A 10,318-nucleotide genomic window follows, 5' to 3' on the forward strand; every position below is an offset into this window, starting at 1 on the left:
CCTTAACCTTTTGCACATGACTGTGCAGCTTTAGCAATTTATAGCCAACAGCCTGTGTGGTTCATGTTCTTCCTTGAAAACTATTTTCAAGGAAATGTATCACTTTCTCTTGTATTTAGAGGAAAAAATTATTCGGATGTTATTTTGTGAGCCACAGCACTCTTGATTTTACGAATAGCTCCCCTACAGTAAGATGATTCAGTGGCTCCAACTTTTTCCCTGTGTCTCTGGCCTGTAGCCCCACTCTAAAAGCAATCTTGCATCTACATATATTTGATTATGAGTAAACAACTTTCCTCCCAGTTAAAGACACTCTGAAGAGGGTTTCACTTACCAGTATAACTTTATGCACACTTATGTTGCAATGTGCATAAATGGCCTGTATTTGTATAGCGCTTTACTAGTCCCTAAGGACCCCAAAGCGCTTTACACATTCAGTCATCCACCCATTCACACACACATTCACACACAGGTGATGGCAAGCTACATTGTAGCCACAGCCACCCTGGGGCGCACTGACAGAGGCGAGGCTGCCGGACACTGGGACCTCTGACCACCACCAGTAGGCAACGGGTGAAGTGTCTTGCCCACGGACACAACGACCGAGACTGTCCAAGCCAGGGCTCGAACCGGCAACCTTCCGATTACAGGGCGAACTTCCAACTCTTGAGCCACGATCGCCCATAAAGAATGTAGTTACATAACATCTGTCATAATGTACCAGGAACTAATAGTGCTCTTGTTTTCCGGTTAAAGTGAATTTCCGGGGAAGACCGGCAAGTGTTTTCCTTGAATGTTTTCCTTTTATGAATAATATTACTCACTGCAGAATGATGGACTTGAACTTGGCTAGAAATGTCCTTTTAATACTTGCCAGATTTATGAACAGAAACATGTATGTATGTATTATTTATGTTTTTCCTCTTAGGCATTGTGTTAACACACATACCTGCAAACTGCCAAAACTTGTGCTTTTAGAGATTTGGTCAGACTCGCGGATGATCAGTTCATTAAATACATCTGATTAGTAGCACTTGAATGTTACTTACCCTCTCAATTCCTACGGAAGCAGTAAGAGCGTCATTTTTCAAGTTCTGCTTCCTCATTTTGGCTTAAAATTTCTTCAGTAAACACATAATGAATCATGTTTTGTTGTTCATCTCGGGTTCTATTTATCTTATTTTAACACCTGCTGAGGATGAGATTTTAATTTTTAATTTTTCCTAATAGGTAAAATCTTGGACTTGAAAGAGGGTGTACTTTCTACATACTATTAATACATAATAGACTATTACGTTTCTTGTATTAATTCAATTTTATTTATACAGTGCCAAATCACAACAACAGTCGCTTTATATTGTAAGGTAAACCTACAATAATACATACAGAGAAAAACCCAACAATCATATGACCACCTATGAGCAAGCACTTTGGAGAGGGTGGAAAGGGAAAACTCCCTTTTAACAGGAAGAAATCTCTGGCAGAACCAGGCTCAGGGAGGGGCGGCCATCTGCCGCAACCGGTTGGGGAGAGAGAAGGAAGACAGGATAGAAGACATGCTGTGGAAGAGAGACGGAGATTAATAACAAGTAGGATTCAATGCAGAGAGGTCTATTAAAACATACTGAATGAGAAAGGTGACTGAAGAAGAATTACTCGATGCATCATGGGAATCCCCCAGCAGCCTGAACCTATTGCAGCATAACTAAGGGAGGATTCAGGGTCACCTGGTCCAGCCCTAACTATATGCTTTAGCAAAAAGGAAAGTTTTAAGCCTAATCTTAAAAGTAAAGATAGTGTCTGTCTTCTGAATCCAAACTGGAAGCTGGTTCCACAGAAGAGGGACCTGAAAACTGAAGGCTCTCCCTCCCATTCTACTTTTAAATACTCTAGGAACAACAAGTAAGCCTGCAGTGCGAGAGCGAAGTGCTCTAATAGGGTGATATGGTACTACAAGGTCATTAAGATAAGGAGGAGGATTTTGAATTCAATTCTGGATTTAACAGGGAGCCAATGAAGGGAAGCCGATATAGGAGATATATGCTCTCTCTTTCTAGTCCCTGTCAGTACTCTTGCTGCAGCATTTTGAATTAACTGAAGGCTTTTCAGGAAGTTTTTAGGACATCCTGATAATAATGAATTACAGTAGTCCAGCCTGGAAGTAATAAATGCATGAATTAGTTTTTAATGGATGGATGGATGGAAGAAAGCAGTCTTACATATTTGCTTAATATGTGTGTTGAAGGACATGTCCTGGTCAAAAATGACTCCAAGGTTCCAAGGTAATGCCATCCAGAGTAAGAATCTGGTTAGATTCCATATTTCCCAGATTTTCAGGGCCGAGTACAATAACCTCAGTTTTATCTGAATTAAGAAGCAGAAAGTTAGCGTCCATCCAGGACTTTATGTTTTTAACACATTCCTGTAGTTTAACTAATTGGTGTGTGTTATCTAGCTTCATGGATAGATAAAGTGTCATCTGCATAGCAGTGAAAATGTATGATATGCCTTCTTCTGATAAGGGAAGCATGTTTAAAGTAAACAATTGGTCCTAGTGCTGAACCCCATGGAACTCCATAATTTACCTTAGTGTGTGAAGAGGACTCTCCATTTACATGAACAAATTGGAATTTATTAGATAGATATGACGCAAACCACTGCAGCACAGTACCTGAGGTCTAGCAGGACAAGCACAGAGATGAGTCCACTGTCAGATGCCATAAGAAGATCATTTGTAACCTTCACTAAAGCTGTTTCTGTGCTGTGATGAGCTCTGAAACCTGACTGAAACGCCTCAAATAAGCCATTCCTCTGCAGATGATCTGTTAGCTGTTTGACAATTACTCTTTCAAAAAATTTTGATATGAAAGGAAGGTTAGAGATTGGACTATAATTAGCTAGGCCCGCTGGGTCTAGAGATGGCTTTTTAAACACTTGTGGATACAGTAGCTGAGCAGAGATGCACCTCCTCTTTTCCTGCACCAGAGGGAGACAGAGGCTGTGTCTTAAATGACTTTTAATTTCCATCTTTGTACTACAGTGAGTTCTCTTTATGACAACATATTAAGTGCAGTTTTGCACTATAATGTTTATTTAAACACTCACATATTCTGCAGGTTGTAGATCTACAGTGCCTAGAAGGGCTCCTGAAGAGATGCAAAATGGTTGGTCAACAAGGTCATTAAACTTGAAAACCTGCAGATGGCAATGTAGTCTCATGGTTTTCCACGTGAGGCTGGAGAATGTAGACTTTTGGATCACCTGTGTGTGTGTGTGTGTGTGCATGTGTTCGATCTAGCCGTCCTGAGCAGCTTTTAAAAAGAGTTCAGAGCAACATTGTTCCACAGGAAGCCACAGACGATTGCTGTGTGTCCTGTGTTTGCATCAGCTGTGTTGCTCAGTGCACGCTCTGACAGAAATCTGACAGCCACAAACACCCAAAACGAGTCTCAGTGAAGGTCACCTCTATGTGAAATATGTAAAAATATAAATGTGGTAGACTTTCAGCTATATACACTTTTAATGCAAGACTTCACAATCACTGTAAGATAAATATAGCTTCATGATAATGATTTGTCTACCGTGACCTCCACACTTGAATGTCTTCAGATGTTCAACTGCACAGGGAGAAGATATAATGGAAAATGACTTTGAAAGGCAGAAAACTTGGACCCTGATGAGTTAATCAATGACCTTCTTGCCCGCTGCAGATATAGTGTTACACTCATTTTGTGGTGTGGGGCAGTAAAAAGAAAAAACCTCTTATTGCTCTTTAGTGCCTCTGAGAAAAAGTGCTCTCGTAAAATACTCTCATATAACCTCCATGAATTCCTCTTATGATGCATATATATTTGCAAGGAAACCTGTGCAGATATCTATCTATATTTCCTGATTCAGCCTATAACATAATCACATTTGTACATACAACACATTGCCTCCTGCGAACTATGGTAAAGGTTAAATTGTTTGCTCAGAGTTCATTTCACCCTGTGGACTTAAAACAGAGATCGAGGATTGGATGGGTGAACATCCTGCTAAAACACTGTAGATTTCCAGTGACACCTAGCTAATCTTGTGAGCTTAAAACGTTTAGCCATCATCCCTGTTATGCAAACACACTCTGGATTTAGTGAAGTAAAAGTTCGGCTACAACCAATTGTCTGCGGCGTGAAGCCGAGATAAATCGCATTAGTGAAGTTAATTGTTTTTCAAGAGGCAAATGGAGCGCTTTACAAAATCTCTCCCCCTGCCTTTCTTCAATTTTGTTCTCTCCCTTGTCTCTTCTTTTTCTTAACCTTCTCTGACAAGATTAATTAAATGTCACTCTAACAATCAGCTGCGTGCTATAGGAAGGAGTGGGCCACAGAATGGCATGTGTGGGTGGGTCTGTGTGACCTCAAGCTTTTTATTATACATTTTCTCCCCCTACTACTCGGGCTCAACAGATCCAAAAATCAAAGGTTTGCTGCGAGGGACATTCAGTGTGAGACTGTGACTAAAGTTTGAACTTGCATATATGTCTTGTGCGACTTTTTCTTCTTCTTCTTCCACCTTTAGTGGTTGATTCAGCCCAGACCAAACTGAGAAAAATAACAGCTGTTAATAGCAAGACCTTCTACTGTATAAGTTAAATGCAGACAGCACTCACACACCTTAAAGGTTTTTGTAGTCTTTTGTAGGTTTTTGTGAAACTCAAAGACTGTTTTCCCCATAGACCACAATAAAAGAAAGGTGTGTAAAGCTGTCTACATTCAGGAGAGAGGGTTATGATGTCATTAAAATGTAAAGAAAATCAATCAAGTGCACCATGGAAGACCTAATTTTGTCGCCACAGCTCCTTTGACAAAAACCTGAGTTGGAATTTTAATGGACTTCTCTATTATTGCAGAGAATAAGCATCAGATACAGAGAAGACACTCTTTACAAAGACTGTCAAAACACTACAACTGCTAAGCTAACTGTCGTCATATTTAGCCCTCTTATAGGACACATAAAAAGCTTCAAAATATAAGATTATAATTTTCTAACTTAGATATTGCATGTTGTAGAGTGAAATGAGAACATATCTTTAGACTTAATTTTAGGCACAGTACCAAAAACCTGTTGTTATAAAATCCAGGTAACTCGAAGCTAGCAGCTACGAAGCTAACAGCTTTGTAGCTAGTGAATATCCTGGATATCCTTCCTTCTTGCGCTTAGAATAACCAACATTTACAAAGGGGACTTTATGTTTTATACAATGTTTTAAGACAATTTATGTTTTAAGACCATCTCAAAGTCCTTTCAGAATACAAAGATGGATGTAGTTTGTAGGTCTGAAGAGTGGAAGCGCTTAGTCAGTTGTTTTAACTGCCTACCCTCTTGAAAGCTTAGGAGTAACTCTTAAAGCTTTTTTCTGAACTGAGTGGTCATTTTGTAAAACAACATTTTGTGAAACAAATGGACTGGGTGTGCATCAAGTTAATGAGGGTGGCCTCTACCTATGCAGAGACCACCGTCATTAACTAGGTTGGTAGTTAATGACGGGAAACTATTCTGATGGTCCTCATGCATCTTTATTAAAATATACTGATGTGTCAAAACGCGTCGTTAAGGGTACTGGAGAGTTTGCCAAAAATTGTCTTGATGAGGAAAAGACTTAAACCTAGATTCCCTTTAATGGCCAGCAGGGGGCAATACCTGTGGTTACAAAGAGACTTCTAGTTCTATAGAAGTCTATGGGAAATCAGCCCTCTGTCCAGACAGCTGTGACAACTCGTTTCTGATCATACAGACAAAATCAGTAAGTCCATTTAATACATTTTGGTCATTCTAAGAGTCAGAAAAGAGGATTGTCAAGGGTATGCTCAGGTATGTCATTGACTAATGAGGTTGCTGTTTTACAGTCAGGTGTGGAAAAAATAGTAAACTGACTGAAGGGCCTGATGACTAGCTTCCATCATCCTTTTGAAGGTGGATGTAGTTCAGCTGAATTATGTTGTAAATAAAGTAATTTTAAAAAAAAAGTTTATAGAGAGATGTTTGTCAAGCATAAAGTATACTTTTCCAATAATAACATCTGTGGCATTGAATATGTTGCAAATGCTTTGCTGTGGTTTATGCTGTACATAATTACATAGAATTATTCCATCAAACCAGTGTCCACAATGACACTGGTCCTTAGCTCCTGAGTTAGTTTAAAATGTGGCTAATACTGTGAGTGGATGAATGAGGGAACTAGTGGACAATTGGAACTCAGCCCATGATTTCACAAAGGAAAGTTACAGTTAATGTTTACATGCAGTGGGTCTTGTGAATGTACAGTGATGTGAAAAAGACTCTCTGCAAACCTGTGAAAAGTAAGTACAGCGCCATGATTCAAAAGCTTGAACCAACTTAAGCAATTACTGTGTGATTTTATCAGTCTCTGACATTACTGTGGAGGGATTTTGGCCCGGTCTTCTTTACAGCATTGCTCCAGTTCATCGTTTGCAGCTTTTATTTATCAGAGCTCTCTTAAGGTCCCATCACAGCATTTCAATCAGGTTGAGGTCAGGACTTTGACTGTGTCATTGCAACAGTTTTACCCATTCTGTTGTAGATTTGCTGCTGTGCCTGGGATCAATGTCCTCTTACATGACCCAGTTTCAGCCAAGCTTTTGTAGAGGTGCTCACACTTTCTGATTGTCAGTTATTCAAGTGCCTATGATTAGCTGCACCAAGCTATTGCTTACCCTCTCAATTCCAGGAAGCACTTGGACTTAGTTTCCAACAGGAGTGCCTATTTGCATGACTGTGAATGCCTCTTTTGGTCTTAGACAGAATCAACAGTTTAATGGTATTTCCCCTTCTGCATATAATAGAAAGCAGGTTAGCTGATTAACTATGATACATTATACCAACAATGAAGACGAACTGTAACAAGGTTGTGATCTTTAAAACTTCGCAAACAAGCCCATGCACCTGATTGCCCCGTGAAGTATGTAACACACCCTTCCTCCCGGAGGATCCAGACACATAATTCATCTGGGTGAGGTGCATCTTATTTTGTAAAGGACTGACTCTGTCTTTGTTAGCAGGGATTGTCTTTTTTCTTTTCTACCTAAATAGGTAGTCTGATCCTGTGCCAGATACTTTCTGCAGCACAGTGTCAGCTGATACTATAAACTGTAGGGTCCCCAGAGTACAAGAGAACATGAGAGAGTTGCGTTTAATGAAGTCTGTGCATTCAGCGTCTGAGTCCGTGGTGTTTTATACCTGCTGCTCCCTCCCTAAGGAAAGTAGTCAAACTGAATTCAGGTGATAAAACTACTTGGCATCTAAACAATTGTGTGATGGGATGAGCCCTGCAACTTCTGCAAGCTGCTACCGCTATTTTTAATGCTGCTTCAAAGAACTGAGCACAATCACACCTATATTCTCACTAAATCTACAAATGTTCAATATCTGTGACTGCAGAGACACTTTAAAATTAGACATTTTTATTAGAATTTGCTGCTTAAAGAGAATATTAATCCACTGCAGGGTGTCTCTCTGGGGGTACATTTAAATCTTTATAATTTAGTTGGTTTAGGCTGTGATTTAGCTGGTGAATGCAGAAAACAAATAAGTCATATAGTTTGCAGCCAGTCATCATTGGCATGATGGTCATTGTAATTGTGGGCCTTTAATTATTTCTTTTACTTGCTCTTTTTCCAGGATGGAATGACTGTACAGCACACATCTTTAATGACTTCAAAAACAAGAACTGGGTGTACAATTGGAATTTATTTAGGATTTTCTCTCATCCACCCATGGTCAAAAGTGTACATATAGACTCAAATTAGTGTGTAGGGGATTTGTTTGACAGCACTCATCAATTTGACCAACACTCAGAACAATGGGAAACTAAAGAACTAAGTTACGATCTAAGAGGGAAAATTTTAAATCTACACATGTTGGGAAAGTCTCTTGGAGCCATTTTTAACCAACTACAGACTCTGAGATCATCACTTCAAACAACTGCACACAAGTAAAAGTTATTCAGATGTGTCATCACTTGTTGTGGATATTCAGGAATAACCCAGGTGGCAGCATCATAATGGTGGTAGCATCATGCTTGTGGCTGTTTTGCTGCCAGTGCTGCTGGTACATTGCATAAAGTGGCTAGAATAAAGAGAAAAGAAGACTACAGCCAAAAAAACTTCACCTTAAATCAACAGCTAGACGGGTGAAACTGGACACAGTTGGGTGCTCCAGTAAGACAATGATCCTAAACACACAAACTGTTTTTTGAATGGATAAAGCAGGCTAACATTAAGCTTCTGGAATAGTCTTCACAAAGCCCTGACCTCGAGGACTATGCTTGAAAGCCAGATTCATGCCAGGAAACAACCGATTCAAATTAACTCTACCAATTGTACCAAGAAGAGTGGTTAAATATCCAGACAGAGCTTTGGCAGAAGCTTGTCGATAGCTACCAAAAGCATCTGATTGAGGTGCAACTTGCTAAACAACATTTAATCAGATATTAGTGGGGTATATGTACATATTTGAATCCATGTATACTTTTTACCCTGTGTGGATTCAAGAAAATCCAAAATAAATTCAAACCTGTGCATCGTGTTCTTGGTTTTTAAAGTCATTAAAGATGTATGCTGTACAATTATCCCACCATCGGAAAATAGCAGTTCAGAGGAACCATTAAAAGCCCCGATGAGTGGATGCAAATGTCTCACCACAACTGCCATCTGCACAGCCTTTTATTTCTTAATGTGTCAGTACTTTGTATTACGTGTATCAGTGATAGGTTCAATGAAGTGAAACATTTTCAACAAACATTTTCATATTTCACTATCAGACATTAGTATTTCATCATCCGCTTTTCTCCAGCTATTTAAAGAACCAGAGCATTACTTTCCTCTTCATTCACACAGCTGATCCAAGAGTTAAACAGAGACACCCAGAAAAACTGAAGCTTACATCATTAAATGACACGTGTGTCCACAGTCGAGTCCAAACTGGCTAAAGGGACACTTCATTACACAGAGGGTGGGCCGAGCATGAAAAGGCACTAATTACAGAATTACTCATGTCAAGTGTCAGAAACTTTTGGCATCAAAGGATGTCTCGAATTAATCCCCAGGTCACCTGCACCCTACCTTGCCCACAGACACAAGACTCTCAGACCTGTGCATCTGTACAGCAGTGCAAACAATGCTTTCATTTGTGTGTGTGTGTGTGTGTGTGTGTGAGAGAGTGAGTGGGACACTTGGCAGCTAAAGGGCCCAAAGGGCTGTACACAAAGCAGTGACCTAAAACAGTTTTGAATCAGTGTTTGTGTGTGTGTGAGAGAGAGAGCCCATTGTGTCATTCTTCTGTGTGTTGCAACCTCTGAGAGTAAATCTGGCATTTTCATTTATGATGAGCTTGGAGCGATAAGCTGAATGGATGATGTTACGCTGACTTCTACGTTCTCGCGCGCGCCTGTGTGCGTGCATGTTCACCATGTATTCAAGGCTCTCATCTCCATATAAATAGCCAAGAGGAGAGTGGATGGTTTCTATTTAAATTGTGCGTGTGTGTGTTTCATTGTGCATGGTGTGCTATTCTAGGACTGAGCCATCCCAATCTTACACTCATCTACAAAAACAAAACCATCATCATGACAGTGCTGTCGCATGTTTGAGGGTGTGTGTGTGTGTGTGTGTGTGTCTCACTAAACAAAAAAGATCTGGATTATTTTTGAGCTGGGCAGAGAGGTAATGAATAAGTCTTATGCGTAGGTGCTGATCCCAGTTAACACTGCACAGCTTACTGACAATATAGGTTATGTATCTGGCACACATTCATGTCGCTGATGCATTTTTCTTCTGTTTCGTTCCCCTTGGGGTTGCTGCATGTCTGAACCATCCAAACCCCGGATCCACCCACTTGCTTAGATCCTAATTTTCTGGCTTTAGTCGAGATAGCAACAAGCAGTGAACACAAAGTCAGGATCAGATCATCTAGCATCACAAGTAGATAACATAAAAGATGCTATTTGCAAGCTTATGGCATGTTTAATTGAAACACATTCTTATCCTAGAGCATTATATAATGTTGTTTTATCAAATTCCAACTGCATATTGCCGTTATGCATAAGGTGTGTTTTGGCTTCTGGTGCCTGGGCGCCTAGCCACCAAGAGATAGTGGTCCTGTTTTAAGTTGTAGGTTTATCAGCCAGGAGGTCTTTGTTTTTGTCTTGTTTGTGTTTTGTTGTTTTTTTCCTCACTTTGAACAAAAACTGGTGATGATTTGGGCTTTTTGTAGCCACAGGACATGGGCAGCTTGCAGTCACTGTGTCAACCATGAAGTCCTT

Source organism: Perissodus microlepis, chromosome 4, assembly GCF_051167445.1.
Source record: "Perissodus microlepis isolate ML-2025 ecotype Zambia chromosome 4, ASM5116744v1, whole genome shotgun sequence".
Taxonomy (NCBI): Eukaryota; Metazoa; Chordata; class Actinopteri; order Cichliformes; family Cichlidae; genus Perissodus; species Perissodus microlepis.